The 18,334-nt window shown below is 41.8% G+C and overlaps 1 pseudogene; it reads right to left on the bottom strand.

Moving 5' to 3' along the window:
- Positions 1-5,731: 5,731 nt before the first annotated feature.
- LOC135734387 (uncharacterized) overlaps positions 5,732-18,334 on the bottom strand; it is a 33,355-nt pseudogene continuing 20,752 nt past the window's right edge.

Below are 18,334 nucleotides of genomic sequence, written 5' to 3'. Positions count from 1 at the left end.
AGTTTTTCACTCTGATCAGTTTTACAATAAAAATAATTTAGTTCAGTTCGGAGTTCCTTATCAACACAAATAATTTGGTATATTTAAACAGCAGAATTCGATAAAACAGGTTTCTGCTTACCTTATTTTAGTAGAGCGCTCTTTTGTGTTGAAATGTACTCCTCCCTTACTTAGGTCTCTGCAACGAAACCCTTCTTCCTCTCACTCTCTCCTTTCCCTCCACAAAACGTCGGCGGTCAACAATTGTTGGACTTTACGGCGTCTATTGCATGTTCATAATTTAGAGGAAAGGCACCGTAATAAAACTTAAACTATTTATTGATCAGATATGAAAAAGTTTTACAGCGCGCTGGATCGTCTCAAGGCCACAATCGGCAAGCAACGAATGCACAGCATTTGGGAAAACATTTATTTATAGAGTATGTGACGTCGTCCTTCTTCTTAGAATCTCCACCCACAAAGGCTGCTTTTCCTTGTGAATCTGACTCCCTCACCACACCCAGTTTCAGCCTGCAGGCGAAGATAGACACACACAGACAAAGAAAAAACAAACTGTTCTCCGCACAACTTTGAGAGTCCTGCAATTTGTCAGTTCCCCCCAGTACTTTTCCACTTCACATATGATTGACTTCACATAGCATATTATAATGCTTTCTTAAAAACAAATCATTAATAAAACATTCATTTATTCATAAAAAAACATAAGCTGTAAGATGAAAATGATTATTATGTAAAACACATTTCAATATCATAACATCATTTCATTATTCGTAAAATTGGTTATATGAATAAGGCACACATTAACTTCTTTAGATAGATAAACACATATTAAATCTTTTACTGCAATACTACTTCTAAGCAAACACTTTAATCATTATTAAAACCATCTATTCAGTGTGTTTTCCCTCAGGCCCCTTTTATCTTGACTATTACCAGATGCACATTCCTAACTAATCCCTCTTGCAGCCTTTACACACACACAGATAACATTCTTGTATTCAGCACAGAAATCATTGTTGTATCAATACACATGAATTAAGATTATAAACAGCACGATTAATAAAACAAAATCAAATCCCACACAATTTATAATTTCATAAAAACCCATAACCTAAAAAAGTAATTTCTCTGGCCAAAAGTATCCCAGATAGCAAGGTGACATTGATTAAATGTTGAAATTCCATCAGAATCATCATTATGGTCAAGTTTGAAATTTCAATGCTAAATAATATTGAATCAATGTTGCAAATATAGTGCTTTCTCAATGTTGAAAATCCAAACATTGAATCAATGTTTATAATAAATGTATTTTTCAATGTTGAAAAGCCAAACATTGACTCAATGTTGATTTTTGGTCAGCTTAATCTGCACACTTTAACACATCAAATTGGGTGAATTTTTGTGTAATTTAGTGAACATATTTACGATCCTATAAAGTCCTGTCCATTTTGTGACCTAAAGACCTTTCCCCCCAGGACCACCATCAGACAAGTTTTTTTCTTTTATACAGCAAGTAAAAATTATCTGGTCAGATCATCTGTAAATATGTGAGTGTTCAAGATTATTTCAAATGTATGATCATTTTGGGGAATCAACAGCTATTTTAAATACGTTTAACAAAAATGACTTAAATGCCTTAGACAGAAATGCCTTAGTTTACCATCATCAGAAAACTGCCAACTAAGTGTATATTAACAAACAACAATCATAAGTCAAAACTGATAATATTAATAATCACAAATCAATGACATTATAATTTTTATTTTATTTTATTATTTCATTTTATTTTTGCAGGATTTGGTAAAGTTATGACATAAATAACCTAACATTATTTTTGTTGCTTTTATATCTCTTATAGTGTTTGTCTAGCAAATTTGCATATAATTATGTAAAGTGTTATAGAAAAAAATCTTTAATTTTCATTTATTGCTCAATTAATAATTAATAGCCCAAAGAACACAGTATATAATAAAAAATTCCCCCACTGACTATTAAATGTGCTACACCGAGTCCAGTAGGTGGCAGTAATGACCCTTCAGTTGCCAACCGCCACTCAGTTTAGAAGCGCAGAGCAGAAGACAAACGTCGTTTGGGCGCGAAAGGACAACGACAGTGCCAGCAGGGTTTTAGAGGTAAGTTTAAAATATTTATTCAGTTTTGCATAAGTTTCCTTTCTGTCTTGTTTGTTACAGCTTAGTTATATGGCGTCATATAGCTGTCTTTATTATGAGAGCGCACACACAATATAAGCAAGCACAAAAAAAGAAATCGAGAGCGTAAAAACAGAAACTGAACAGATGAAACATAATATTGTGGCAAGTAAAGCTGTCATCACGAGCTAATAAATTGTGATCCAGCACAGGTTTGAAGGTGGCAGCGATGTCTCAGTGTGATCGAATCGTTTTCGGATTGGCAGTTCGGTCGTGTTATCATCTGCGCCCTGTCTGTTTGAAAATTCTCCTCGCTCTCGATTATATCTTCCAACCGGAAACACGTCATGGATTAAGGCTTGACAAGACGATCACTGATCGATTGAACTGCATTACTAAGAACTGCCACTAGAGTTCAGAATTGCGACTTTGGAGTTAATTGCCAACAACAACAGATGGAGGAAAAATTGCAACTCATCTGCTCACCTGGTTTACTGAAGCCATGGAGTCAGGAGAAAACTTAAGTATAAAATATTTCAAATAACACATGTTGATGCGTATGCGACTTAATAGTGAATAAGTTTTGTGTTTATTTGTAATGGCTAAAGCTGCAATTTTAAAAAGTCATGGTTAGGCATTTGTTTAAAACCTGCAACCTAGGCAAATAACCAACAACCAGCAGTAGCCAGTTAATTTATGGACTGATGCATTTTAATCATTTAAATTAAACAGTTTTCACATTCATTAAAGAAATTATCATTTGTAATTCACATTTTAATACTATGCATTTAAATTACACATTTAAAGCAATGCTAGTCTATTGTAGCTCAAAAAGACTAATGCAGCGTTCCTTGTTTAGGAAATCCTACGTAGCATACTGGAACGTCTGACGACAAGACTTCAGTGAATCCTTGAACAGTCTTCTGTTGACCTTGATTATTTGGAGTATGTTTGCAATCAAGAATACATCTTAATTGATGCAGCATCCCGAATCTTTGATATACCTTCCCCCATAACAGAGGGTCTGAAACAATTAGGCAGACTTGTGCATGCTGGCATAGAGGAAGAACAACAACCTATATTGTTCACACTTGAGGCAAGGGGAAAGGGGATGCCCAAAATGTGTGCTCTCCGCTGATTTCCTGACATATCTTTTTGAAATACCATTACCTGTTAAGTGTGTGGCCAATCTACTCGGTGTTAGTCATAGCACAATTTTTAGAAGAATGAGAGAACTTGGCATTTCAACAAAGACTTCATACAGCTCTTTGTCAGATGAAGAACTGGACAACAAAGTTGCTGCTGTTAAAGCAAGAGTCCCTAATGCTGGATACAGACTTGTCAAAGGACTGTTACAGTCCGAGGGCTATCGTGTTCAGTGGGACAGAATTAAAGGGTCTATGCACAGAATAGACTCTGCTGGAGTTCTCTCCCGAATGACACGCATGGGGAGCACAGTGAGACGAACTTATTATGTCCGGGATCCACTGTCACTTGTCCACATCGACACCAATCATAAACTAATAAGGTTGGCATGATATAGCACTAGTAGTACCAGTAGTTAGTTATGTGCTCATATTGGTTTGTATTAAAAGTGCCTTCTTCTCTTTAAAGCCAATGATTAACATAAAATGTTAAAAAAATATTTAATTGTGTATTTATTCCTGTTGGTTAGGATGGTTAAAATAATATCTTCAAATTTCATATCTGACATAATTTTAAAATTGTTTAACAGTATGGTTTTTTTTTACTTGTTTAAGGTTCAACATTGTGATATTTGGCAATGTGGATGGCTACTCAAGAAAGGTAAATATGATGTGTGCATTGGTCAGTCAGCTTGTGTTTTCCTGACAGGCTCTAAGACAGGATAACATTATTTTGTTGTTGTTAGGTCCTGTACCTGAATGCTGCAAATAATAACAAGTCGAGCACTGCGCTTGCTTTTTTCCTGGAATCTGTGCAGCGGTTTGTTTGGCCGTCAAGGTATGCTTCTTTACTCTTCCAAGGCTGCCCAGGTGAGAATAAAGTACATTTCCATAATGCCTTATTTTCACACACTAATTTTGTACTTAAAGTACTAAAGACAAATTTTTACTATATTAAGAATCGTAAAAGGATAGTTCATCCAAAAATTAAAATTCTGTCATCCTTTACTTACTCTCATGTTGTTACAAATCTGTATAAATTTATTTGTTCTGGTGAACACGAAGAAAGATATTGTGAGGTATGTTTGTTACTAAAATGGTCATTAGCTCCATTCACTTCCATAGTAGCAAAAAAAGAATACTATGGAAGTGAATGGGCTCATGAATGGTTTGGTTACAAACATTCCTCAAAAAAGCTTCCTCTGTGTTCATCAGAACAAAGAAATATATATACAGATTTGTAACAACATGAGAGTGAGTAAAAGATGACAATTTTCATTTTTGGGTGAACTATCCCTTTAAGAACATCTAAGTGAACTTATCTGTGCTGTTTTGAGACACCATGAATATGAACAAAAATGTGCCAAAAAAAAATTATTTGTATGAAAGATATGTTTAATTCAAAAGACGTACAGTTTTCTTTGTCTCTACATGCAGAGTAAGAGGTGATCAAGGGGTCGAGAACCTGGGCATAGCACGGTGCATGTTTACAGTGCGGGGGACTGGACGAGGCAGCTTTGTGTCAGGAAAGAGTGTACATAATCAGAGGTGTGTGAAATTTGTAATACATCCTTAGAAATTGAAAATGCAAATTAATTACACTCTAAAATATGAACAATTTCAGAATCGAGCGTTTATGGAGGGACGTATGGATGGCTGTGACCCAGATCTACTACGAGGTTCAGCATGGTCTGGAAGAAGATAGCCTACTTGATCCTTCTAATAACATTCACATGTTTTGCGTTCACTACATCTTCCTACCTCAGCTGAACGACGACCTGGCAAAGTTCTGCGATGGTTGGGACAACCACCCACGACGCACGGAGCAAAATCTAACTCCAAACCAGCTGTGGGTCATGGGCCATATTCAACATTCCACCACTGAACCAGAACATCTTGAGCAGGTATACACACAATAACAGTATAAATTTAACATTTAAATACAAATTCTTGTAAAAACATTCTATGGTTTAAAACAAAGTATAGCCAGTTCAGACCAGCTCCCTATTAATGTCTGCATTTGTGTTGTTGCAGCCTGCTGAGGAAAACACCATTGACTGGGAAAATGTAGGGATCCCACACGGGTCTCATTATGGCATTGAAGTACCAGAGATTTCCAGCCCATTTAGTCCTGAAGAAATGGAACAGCTACAAACTACTATTAATCCTAAAGGACCATCACAATGCTTTGGCAGAGACATTTATTTGAACATGGTACAGTACATACAAATAATTCTTGCCAACTCTAACAACAATCATTAACAAGGTCATTGTTCGAACAACAATGACAAGAAGGATATTGCATATACCAAAACTGAAAACAATCATGGCACTCTCATTTTGCCATTTACTTTTAGTGTAAAAAAAGCTTTTACAATGTTAATGAAAATAAAACATTATTCTGTACTATAATCATTGTCTTCATTGTTCCACAAATTAAACTCTACCAAAGACATTCCCAAAACGTAAAGCCAGAGTTAGTACATGTTTGAACTCACTGTAAGAGCTCATGTGTGCCACAGGAAAAGTTATGGTCTTGGTACAAGCACTAACTATTGGAAAACAAATTGTATGTGCTTCCTGTTGGCAGTCATGATTGAATTTGACATGAATTTCAAAATTGTTTCTCTCACTTGGTAGTACTGGCTTGTGTGCCTGGCCAGTTAACCACTGCAGGACAGCCGGAACTGTAAGTTTCTTGTTGTTTGAAACCACTTCAGTGTCTGAGTCTTCGATTTCGGCAAAGTGCTCAGGAACTGCATCTAATAAAGTAAAATACTACATTTAATTTTCACTTACAAAAAACTGAAGCAACTCAAATCTGCACAATTAAAGCTCTGTACCATCATCCTCTAGTTCCTGAAGAAAATCTTGAAAGTAGTTCAGAATACTTTGTTCAAGATTATGTCTTGAGGTGCCTTTTTCACTCAAGTCAGGTTTGCAGCTTGCCATAAGGAAGTTTGCATCGGGCTAATAAAGACAAAAGAATAATAAATATCACAGAATTTATGCCTTGCTTTAACTAAATTCAAACGATTTTACCTTGTTATCCTGCAGTGGCACAAACAAGGGCCGACAGAGGTCCATGTGTTTTTCCAATACATCCGGAAGGTTGTAGAGCTGCAAGCCTTTTCACATTTGCTCAAGCATGGGCAGAACTCGGGCCAGGGAGTTTAGAATGATTGTTCTGAAGGATAAAATATTTTTTTTTTAGTATAAACGTATTCCACACTCAATAACACAAGAGTAAAGTACTAGAAAACACTTAGATCCATCAATAACAAATACTTAAAAAGCTTTAGCAGTTGATAAATCAATGAGGTACATTTTAGTAACTACAAACCTTATTATTGGGTCCTTTCTGTCTGTTTTTATGAGACCCGTATATCCACAGGAAAGCAGATTATCAGTGAGACTCCGTAATTCGTCATCGGTGGCTATTCTTACCTGTAACATACAGGTTACATGATACATGCAGTGTACACATACTTTTTAACTGTTTTGATGGGACACCTAGTGTATGTAATTGAACAATATATTTTATGCTCTTAAAAAAAACGCAGTACACTTCATCTTCAGGAGGATTTTGTGCCCAAACTTAGTTAAATAGCTTACCACAAAATATGAGAGCACATACTAAAGGTATTTATTTTCTGTTGAGGTGTACAGATAGGCAAAACACTCATTTAATACAGCAGATGAATTGCATTTAAAACATTTATGGGTGGTTTCCCGGACAGGTCTCATCCTAGTCCCAGACTAAAATGCATGTTTGAGCTGTTTTAATTTAAAAACGCCTTACACCGACGTATATTTCAGTGTCATTGTTTTGTTTTTAAGATGCACATCAGTATTGTTTTTTGTAAGGTTTGTTTGTAAAAACTACTTAAATGCCCTAATATAACTAAAGCCTAGTACTGGATTAATCTAAACCCTGTCCGGTCTAAACCCTGTTTCCCGGACAGGGATTATCTTAAACCAGGATTAGGCCTTAGTTTAATTATGAAATATAAGTAGTATTAACAAACATGCCTTACTAAAACATTACTTGTGTGCATTTTTAGTCAAAACGAAGTGCACTGGTGTATTTTAAGATATATCAGTGCAAATTGTCAGTTTGGACGACTAGTCTAATCCCTGTCCGGGAAACCACCCCATAATATTGCACATACCATTACTATTGCTTTACCTTTTCAATCAATTCGATGGTTTCTACATCTGTGACATCTTCGGGTGTTAACACCACACGGTCAAAATCTCCTGTAGCAAGATAGGTGTAGCACCAATTGCGCATGAAGTCAGGTGCTGGACCTCCTTGAGCCAAGGAGCAAGCAATGATCTCTCCAAGGATAGCAATCAAGCTCCTTAGGATATTTAAAAGACAAATTTCAAGCATATACACCACCAACAAAACTTTGAGTACACTTTCCCATGTACCTGAATGCATAACTTTATATTCAAAGTGTACCAAAACTTTTGATTGGTAGTGTACACACACACACACACACACACACACACACACACACACACACACACACACACACACACACACACACACACACATTCTGGTTTCCATGTTTTGTGGGGACATTCCATAGACGTAATGCATTTTATACCATACAAACTGTATATTCTATTCCCCTTACCTGCCCCATTCCCTAACCCCAACCATCAAAAAAACCTTTCTTATACCTTAGATTTTCAATAAACATCATCTTGTTTGATTAATAAGCTTGTTTCCTCATGGGGACATCAAAATGTCCCCACAAGGTCACAAAAACACTGGTATTCCTATCTTTGTGGGGACAATTGGTCCCCACAACGTGATAATTAACAGGTACACACACACACACACACACACACACACACACACGGAAAATACATAAATAAAATTTAATGCAATAAAAAGGTTTTCTTAAAACCTGAAGTAGCTCTCCTCCAGGGCACTTATTGAGTATATAGGATTCTTTCCCTTGTTGTCAGGGCCAGGCTCAAAGTAGCGCAATTCAATTCCATTCATCAGGTCTGCCAAAATCAATAAGTGCACGTAAGTTAAACAGCACAAGAAGAGAATATCAATGAGATATTGTTCACAACAACTGATACACCCAAAAAAATGAAAGACAGTTACCAGTAAGGAACTCCTTCTTTATTGCTCCTGTATCTATACCTGCCCCTCCAACAAAACAAACTTTAAGGGAGCATTTTGGGGTGCTTTTCTTTTGTCTTTTCCATTGTTGAATAGCACGGTGAAAGAAGTTAGATCGAGTGACACAGACTGAGAATGTCTGAGAGTTGTCCACCTGTTCAGCTAGACTTTGCAGGATGTCATCAAGGCTGGAAAAATGACAACTCAATCACATATGTGATAACGATAACAATTTCACGATAACAATTTCAAAATGTATCTACTGTAATCGGTTCTGACCTTTGAGGCTCATTTTTTTCTACATCCAACGTTCCTTGGTTTTCTACAGGTCTGAGAAATATATAGAAAAGAGAACAATGTCACAATGGGAAAACTTTTGTTCCCTTTCAGTCGGTCACGACGACGTCACGTCGTGACAGACGAATTGGGAACTCGCTTAGAGAGACCAATCTGCTTCGTATACTACTAAAACGCCAATGAACTTGGCCTTGAGATATTTGCATAATGCTGGCCCCGCCCCGCCAGGTGCCTATATAAGCAGCAGGTGCAAATATGGAAATTAGCTTTTTCGCTTCGAAAGCCGGCATTATCTGCTACTGAGAAGCTACTTGCTCTTCTGGGAACGGTTGCTGAAGTTGATTGACAAGCAGTACTAACACAGCGGGCGCTCGCAGTATTCCACGGCTCTGCATCTTTTTGTTTTGAGTTTAGTGTGTGCGTTGCCGCTCCCTGTGCGCATCATCAGCTGAGCACCAGCTGAGTGATTTCCCTAAAAGAGTGATACGTGAGAGCTCTGTGTCTTTTTAAAGACAGCCACTCTCTTGTATATGCGGAGATCAGCGTCCTTTTCAGGATAGCTTTTCGCCCGTGTGATCTTGGATGCGAGAAGTATAAGGGTTCCAGTGGCGGTCACGAGCGCTGTCTTCGTGCTCAGGCATCGAGCACTCCGGGGCTGCGTTCGTGGAGAGTTTCTGTTCTCTCTGTGAGAGCATAACCCTCTTGGATTGCGGAGACGACTGTCGTTTCTACGGGAACGCTGTCCGCGCCTTTGCAGTGCTGACGCCGCCATGGTGCGGCTGTCAAGCGCTCGCAGGGCGCCCTTCACATCACTACGCTGAGTAGGACAGAGGATGCGTCCTCCAAATACCAGCCTTCTCATCCTCAGCCGGTTGAGGCTCCGGTGGAGACTGCAGAGTCGTGTTCTACGATGTCTGCCGAATCCATTGGACCTCCTTCTGGTCCCGTCACTTCTGCAGCATCAGAGGGGTGTCCATTTTTCCTCCGAGGCAGAGTCGTTCCGGAGATGGCGGCCGTGCCCGCTCGAGCGGCGGAGACGGTAGAGTTGGAGGGGTTAACCCATCTCCGCCCGAACCGTCCTGTCCACAGGATTGGTACTTCGGAGCTCCTCGGGCCTCTCGGTCCTCTCCTCCTGTGCCTTTCTTTCCCGACGGCACGAAGAGCTGACGTGATTTGCGGCCGTCCGGCCGTTCAGCTTTCACCCCTCACCTCCCTCACCAACGGAGCCGCTAAAGGCGGGGACCCCTTCAGTGGAGCGGGATGCGTTCCTGGAGGGACCACCCAACCCTTCCCTCCCGTGTTTGTAGACAGTCGTCCGGTTACGGACGCTGCCCATCAGGCATGCCGGAGAGGCGGCTTCGGCCCTGCACGCAATAACGTTGCTGCAGGCTCACCAAGGATTTACGAGGGAGGCCGCGACCTTCAGTCGTGCGATGTCCACCACAGTGGTTCAAGATCGCCACCTTTGGCTGTGTCTGGCTGACATGACGGACGCAGACGAGAACAACTTGAATGCTCCTGTCTCACAGACCGGCCTCTTCGGCGAGCCAGGGGAGTCGTACAGCTCCGCTGCGCAGACTAAGGCGATCTCCTAGGTCATGCCCCGGCGGAAGAGAGCTGCCCTTGGTCCACCACGCCGGCTCCTCAGTCTGCCTCTCGCCGTCAGCGTCCTGTGGCGACCACCTCCGTTCCCCTCCTCTGACTCCATCTCGGCAGCGCAGGGGAACCGGTCGTCAGCAGCTCGCCCCGCCCGCTTAGCCGCTTCCCGTGAAATTCGGGAGTTTAAGTGGCCAGTGAAGGGCGACCCGGATTGGCAGAGGATCACTCTTCAGGAGATGGAGCTCCTTCCCCCGATAGAGGGTCGGGTGGAAAATCCTTGGTTTGCATATGTTCCACCGGCTGTTCGGCCGGTACCCACTTAACCACACATAAGAGTGCATTCCTCTTCCCTCTCTAGGTCTCTGGAGAGTGCCGTGAGCGGGTACACACCACCTCCTCTACCACCCTACCTCCCGCTGAGGAGACCGGACCACCAGCACCCTTATCGGAGTCTGCGCTCTCCGCAGAGGAGACCAGACGACCGTCACCCTCAGCGGGCTCAGGTCAGTGTCAAACACACACATACTGTAGATGTTTATGCTGTCACAGCAGATGCACCGGCAGTCCCACCTGTCTCGCTTCGCTGCCCCACCGCGGGTACTTCGGTAGTGTCGTTATTTCTCCTCGTACGGTGCCTGGGTGCTTGGCTTCAGTTCCCAGCCCGTTTCGTTGGGTTTTACGCACGATCCGCCTCGGTTACGAATCCGGCACACCCCAAAATTCGGGCTTTCGTTTCACTGTAGTGAAAGCGTCCGATGCACATGCAAAAGTCGATATCCTGTTGGCGAAAGATGTTCGAGCCGGTCCCTCTTACCGAGATGCGTCGTGGGGTGGGCATATTAATACTAAGTACACCATTCGAGCTGTCTCTCTCTCTCCGTGTCTCCATGTGCTAGTCACGGCATTAAAATGTCAGAGAGAGAGCGTTGTTCGCATTCTGCTTTTATCTACGTCGACTTATAATAGCCCGTTCTTGGCAGACGTGCGCGAACACAGAGAGTTAATGCTTCGGCATCTCGCTCGTTTAAGTCTTCAGGTCGACTGGGAAAGAGCAACTTTGCCCCGTGCAGAGGATCCTTTTTCTCAGTATGGAAATAAGACTCGATCGACTAATTGGCGTGTTTAACAAGAGCGCGCAACCACTCAGTTCTGACTTGCCTCGGTTTAATTCGAGGGAAGTACGCGGTCCCTCTGAAACAATTTCAGAAGCTCCTGGACATATGACAGCATGCTGCGGCTGTGACACTGCTCGAGCTGCGTCATATGAGACCGCTTCAGCGTTGGCTTTACGATCGAGTCTCGAGGAGAGGGTGGCGCACCGGCATACACCGTGTAAACACTACACCTGCGTGTCATTTAAATTTTCCCCGTAGTAGACCCAGCATTTCTGATAGCAAGATATGCCTCTAAGGGGTCTCCTGGCATTCTGTAGCATGCGATGCCCTAAGCACGGGATGATCAGCCACGTATGACGGGCTTGCAGTCTCTGGGGTGTGCATAGCACCCCAACTGCCGCGAGCGGTGCGCTGTATATCTGGGACTTGTACGCTCCGCTATGGAGATGCGAGGGAAGGATGTATTAGTCGACACCGATAACATTGCGACTGTTGCGTTATTTACCGTTAAGGCGGTTTTGCGCTCTCGTCACCTGTCGCATCTCGCTCGTCATCTCCTCCTTTGGAGTCAGAAGCATCTGAGGTCCCTTCGTGCCATTTACATCCCGGGTTCGCTCAATACAGCAGCAGACGCGTTTCCCGAGCTGCGCCCCCGGCGAATGGCGACTCCACCTCCAGACGGTCCAGCTAATTTGGAAGAAGTTCGGTGGTGCGTAGATAGATCTGTTTGCGTCGCCGGACGATACCCATTGTCGCCTATTTTATTCACTACCGAGGGCAGCCTCGCCGTGGATGCGTTGGCACACAGCTGGCCGCGGGGGGTGCGTAAATACGCATTCCTTCCAGTGAGCTTTATTGCGCAGACACTGTGCAAAGTCAGGCAGGACGAGGAGAGCCTGTTATTAATCGTCCGTACTGGACGACCAAGAATTGGTTTTCATAGTGAATGCTCTTCGCGACAGACCTCCCTGGCGGATTCCCCTGAGGAAGGACTTTCTTTCTCAAGGAAGGGGCACATTGGCACTCGCGCCGACCTGTGCGATCTCCATGTATGGTCGTTGAGCGCGCGCAAGGTTTAGGTGATTTATCACAAGCGGTATCTAACACCATCGACGCGGTTCGAGCACCGTCCACAAGACGGGCTTACGCGCTTAATGAAACCTTTTTCGGCACCCGGTGCTCTTCGCAACGCGAGGACCCCAGAGAATGCCCATTAACATTGTGCTTTTATAACATAGGTTAGATGGTAGGCTGTCCCTCCACCATTAAAGTTGATATCGCCGCTATTTCTGCTCATCACTCACTTATCAACGGCAGATCAGTTGGCCAGCATGATTTAATTATTACATTTTAAGAGGCGCTCGCAGGCTAAACCCCTCGCGCCCTCCCTCTTTCCTCCTGAGACCTGTCCATGGTGCTGAAGCCTTCAGGTCTCCTATTTTAGCCTTTGCAGTCTGCGAGTCTGAAGTTTTTTATCAATGAAAACTCTGACCCTGCTAGCATTGGCCTCCATGAAGAGAGTAGGGGATTTACATGCATTCTCTGTTGACGATTCGTGCCTTTAGTTTGGCCCTGCTGTCTCGAGTGTAACATTGAGACCCAGACCAGGCTACGTGCCCAAAGTTCCCACCACTCCCTTCAGAGATAAGGTGGTGAGCTTGCAAGCGCTGCCCCCGGGGGACGCAGACCCAACCATGGCTTTGTTGTGCCCCGTACGCGCACTGCGACTCTACGTGGTTCGCACGCAAAGCCTCAGGACCTCAGACCAGCTCTTTGTTTGTTATGGTGGCCAGCAGAAAGGGAAAGCTGTCACTAAGCAGAGGATGTCTCATTGGATAGTTGATACTATCGCCCTGGCTTATAATCTTCAGGGTATTTCTTGCCCTTCATTTGAGAGCGCACTCCACACGGAGTGTTGCCTCATTTTGGGGCTATTGCTCGTGGTTCCTCGCTAACAGACATCTGTAGAGCTGCTGGTTGGGCGACACCTAATACGTTCATTAGATTTTACAGTGTTCGTATCGAGCCTGTATCCTCTCGTGTTCTTTCCTCTCCAGGGAGTGCACGGAGAGCAGACTCGCAAGTCGGCTTGCAGCCTCCGACTGAGGCTCCAAATTGAGTTTCAGTATGGAAGGCCATCAGAGCAAAAATGCGTAATGGTTTGAATTGCCCTTCCTCCGCTGCCTTGGCAGCCTTTGTTGCGGAGCATTGGCTGTCAGCCTTTCACTAGCTGTATCCTCGCGAACCTACGTGTCTGGCTCGGGCTCCACATTGTGTCCCACCGGGTTCCTTTGTGAGTATTTTTCCGTGGGGTTAATCCTTCCAGCCCACGTTTCCCTTAGCAGAGCTCTGCTTTGCTTACACAGCCACGGCTGTCTTATTCCTCAACTACGGTTGACTTTCGCCCACCATTAGCCCTTAACAGGGTGGTGGCTTCCGCAGCGTTCCTATACCACTCAGATAGGGCGCTTCCCAGTCGCTGGCACTACTGTGGGGTTTTGGAACGTCTAGTGCCCGGCCTTCTGCCTTAAAACCTATCTCCTCCTCCTTAAGTGGAACCGGAGGGCTTTACGCAGACACTGAAAGAGGTCAGCCCCTAGTGGCGTTTTGGTAGGGATTCCCAATTCGTCGGTCACGACGTGACGTCGTAGTGACCGACTGAAAGGGAACGTCTCGGTTACGGATGTAACCCTCGTTCCCACGTCCCGTCGCCACAGGGCTGCCCCCTGCTGTTTATCGGCCGGTCTCATTTTCCCGGCTTTCTCAGCGAAAAGAAGCTAATTTCCATATTTGCACCTGCTGCTTATATAGGCACCTGGCGGGGCGGCGCCAGCATTATGCAAATATCTCAAGGCCAAGTTCATTGGCGTTTTAGTAGTATACGAAGCAGATTGGTCTCTCTAAGCGAGTTCCCAATTCGTTGGTCACGACGTGACGTCTCCATACCCTCCTTCAGGGAACGAGGGTTACATCCGTAACCGAGACGTTCCTTAATAAAAGTAAATGATACACTATTGAACGTTAATGAAACATGTTTTAAAACCTGGATAACATTTGGATGCTTAAATTACATTTAAAAAGCTAATAAGGAGAAATTATACAATTAATCACAAAGTAAATTACATGAAGTTCAAATAATCTGTATTTCATATTTTATTCTTCAATAGCCTGATGTGTTTCAGAACATAGGATAGTTTAACCACTCCTACCTCTCACCACATGTGCTTGCATGCACCTCTAGAAAATAAAGAGGAAATGGTTCCTGGCATATTGGGCAAGATGCATACTCGCTCTGAAAATATGAGAATACATACAAGGGAACATAAGCAGGGTATATAATTCTATAAATTAGACAAAAAAAGATTCCATGACAACAACTACCTTTTTGGATGGTTTTGCATTCAGAACAGGTGGAACAAACTCCACATCAGAGTCACAGTTGAATGGCTATAAAAAATATAAATTGCATTACATGACAATACTCAATATTGTGGTTTTAAAAATACCAGGAAATAGTTAAAACACGTTAACTTACTTCTTTGCTGCCTTCGTCATGCACACCTTCTGCATGCACACCTGCTGCAGCATTCGATTCCACAGTTATTGATTCCTCACTGTCAGAAAAACTTGCACTGCTACAGGAATTGACAAGGATTGTCAGGAGCTGTAATGGCATTTGTTCATTGCATCTACTGCAGTGAGCTTTGGGCATTTTATCAAATTCTTTGGAATTGAGTGGCAATGGAGTCATATCAATTTCCAGTTGAAGTGGCACTATATAAAGAACAGATTTGCCACAATTGCTTGCTGTTTGTACTAGTGCTCCTGTATAGCCTTCTGATTCTGGAGCAATCACAGTTAGGGGCCTCTGTCCACTTCCACCTGTGAATATAGCAAAACTGAAATATAGAAAAGCGAGTAAAAGAGCAAAAAAAATTTAATCATAAAATCAAACAATACCCATTGCTTTATACAGCAGCCAGCCTCCATCCAAGCCTTGCATTTTGGGGAATTCAAGACACAACATCTCAGACAACTGTATATAAATAAAATGTGTTTACAATGTGAGTGTGCATTATATAAGTATGGTCCAAGAATTATACTGCTACCAGCACATACTTCGGCATGACTGATGTTATCATTAACTTTTAAGCTTCTTTTCCCAAGTCCTGCCTCAATCAACTTGAATTCATCACTGCCTTTTGGAGTTTTTGTAGTCATGCGAGGCAGAAGGTAAAATGACATCACAAATGTCTTTGGTGCCTTGCGTTTCATGGGGACAAACTTTGATTTTCCCTTCAACCCCTTTTGAAAAACTCCTGGAAATGATCTAAAATGATACAACAAGAGTTCCCACATGTATATGCCTACTATAAACTAATATAGTTAAAACCTACAGAATTTTATCCATCACAAAAAACAGAAGAATGAACCTTATCATTTCCTGCTGTACGGAGGTCTGGGGCGAGGGCTGTGGGTGGCTGACAGAGGGTTGGGGCGAGGGCTGTGGGTGGCTGACAGAGTGTTGGGGCGAGGGCTGTGGGTGGCTGACAGAGGGTTGGGGCAAGGGCTGTGGGTGGCTGATGTGTTGTCCTCTTGTCTGGTTAACCTGAAGACTAGTTAACCTAGGAGACTGCAATGTGCTGTTGATAAGGGTAATGAGGTTTTGAGCTGTGTTCACTATTTCCTTCATAGTGCTCTAGGACAAATGAACACAAAGTATATATTAACATCTCTTCTGACTTGCACTTAACCACTGTTTACTATGGTATTTTTTTTAATCTTGAAGGCACAGTATGCTAGTTCAGAGGGGTTTTTTTACCATTAGTGAAAAAAACATCATAATCTGATGAGCTGGTTTTAGCTGGTCTCCCAGTTTGGTATAAACTGGTTTTGCTGATGTAGCAAGCTGTTCTAGTTGTGTTTTGGTCACTTTTTAAAATGGTCTAGCTGGACTTAGCTGGTCAGGCTGGAAGGACCAACTTAAACCAGCTAAAACCTGCTTATGCTGATTTGAGCTGTATTTTTCAGTAGGGAATTTTTTTTAGTAACGTATTGACATGTAAAGGAGACATAAACACACATTCCATCAGCAAGCTATTAATTATATAGATTTAGCAAGTACACTTTATGTAGAAGTATGTTTCACAACACCTTTTCACCAAATAAATGATTAAACTGATGATGATAATTGTACTGCTGTTGGTTATTTGCCTAGGTTGCAGGTTTTAAACAAATGCCTATTAATGACTTTTTAAAATTGCAGCTTTAGCCATTACAAATAAACACAAAACTTATTCACTATTAAGTCGCATACGCATCAACATGTGTTATTTGAAATATTTTAAACTTACGTTTTCTCCTGACTCCATGGCTTCAGTAAACCAGGTGAGCAGATGAGTTGCAATTTTTCCTCCATCTGTTGTTGTTGGCAATTAACTCCAAAGTCGCAATTCTGAACTCTAGTGGCAGTTCTTAGTAATGCAGTTCAATCGATCAGTGATCGTCTTGTCAAGCCTTAATCCATGACGTGTTTCCGGTTGGAAGATATAATCGAGAGCGAGGAGAATTTTCAAACAGACAGATGATAACGCGACCGAGCTGCCAATCCGAAAACGAATTTGATCACACTGAGACATCGCTGCCACCTTCAAACCTGTGCTGGATCACAATTTATTAGCTCGTGATGACAGCTTTACTTGCCACAATTTTATGTTTCATCTGTTCAGTTTCTGTTTTTACGCTCTCGATTTCTTTTTTTTGTGCTTGCTTATATTGTGTGTGCGCTCTCATAATAAAGACAGCTATATGACGCCATATAGTTAGTAATTACTGTTAGGGGAGGTTTGCAAGTTTATGTCGTAGTAATGGTGTGGTAGCATTACATTGCGGTTTACAATGGTTTGTTAATGCTTAATTTTTCGTGGGTGCTTTTGTAAATATGTCTTAATTTAATGTTATTGCACAGAACTGTTCAGTTTAATTGTTATGGCTAACCTTATGAAGCCTGTTGTTGTTTTAGGAACAGTAATAATACAAATTGTTTATTTAGCCTACTTAAAAAAATAATTGTAGAAAAAGAACATGTATAGACATTTTCACAGACATTGTTAACATAACTGTTACATCTGCATGTAATTTGTATAGAAAAAGCAGCTTTCTGGCAACAGAAAGTAATACTTATATATATATATATATATATATATATATATTAAAGGTTCTAATGTATTTTGACATTCCTTATATTTATCTACTTATCCTTTTATCTTTTTTTAGATATTTTAGCAAGAGGGTTATGTTTGTGTTTAAGCAGACACTGCAAGCAGGCTAAGCATTTATAGCTTTACATGGCTGGAGTCAATACCTCACCAAAATTACAACCAATGTTTGGCTCAAAACTTGCCTATGTTTGGCTCAAAACTTGCCTAATGGAAGTGTTTTTCCCTTATTTCTCTTTTTGTATAGGCCCATCAGAGTGATTTCCTGAGTACTCTCACACATGGTAAGAGTGAATTTCTGCCAGTTGATAGATGATGTGACAGGTGTTGTTAATTATTTACTTAGTTTATCTTTGTATTTTTCTTATTAAAGGTCAGAGACTCATGGATTATCCAGTCACAGTACATAATGAAAGGTAAATGGCAAGTAATTAAGTAATGTACAAAATGTATAAACTGAAGTGTATTTGCTAGCAACTAATCTCTATCACCTTACCTCTATCACTCTTTCTAAAAGACTTGCCGAAGTTAGAAGAAGCTGAGTGAATCTTCAGAGTGATTGTTCAGAGAGAAGATGTTATGGTAATTTAAATCTTAAGTTTTTATGTTGTAGGTATATATTATATATAACAACACCTCATTTTAACCGTTTTATGTTTAA

This window comes from Paramisgurnus dabryanus, chromosome 7 (genome assembly GCF_030506205.2).
Source record: "Paramisgurnus dabryanus chromosome 7, PD_genome_1.1, whole genome shotgun sequence".
NCBI classification, from domain to species: Eukaryota; Metazoa; Chordata; class Actinopteri; order Cypriniformes; family Cobitidae; genus Paramisgurnus; species Paramisgurnus dabryanus.
The sequence above is the reverse complement of the archived record's forward strand: the minus strand, read 5'-3'. Positions and strand labels throughout refer to the sequence as shown.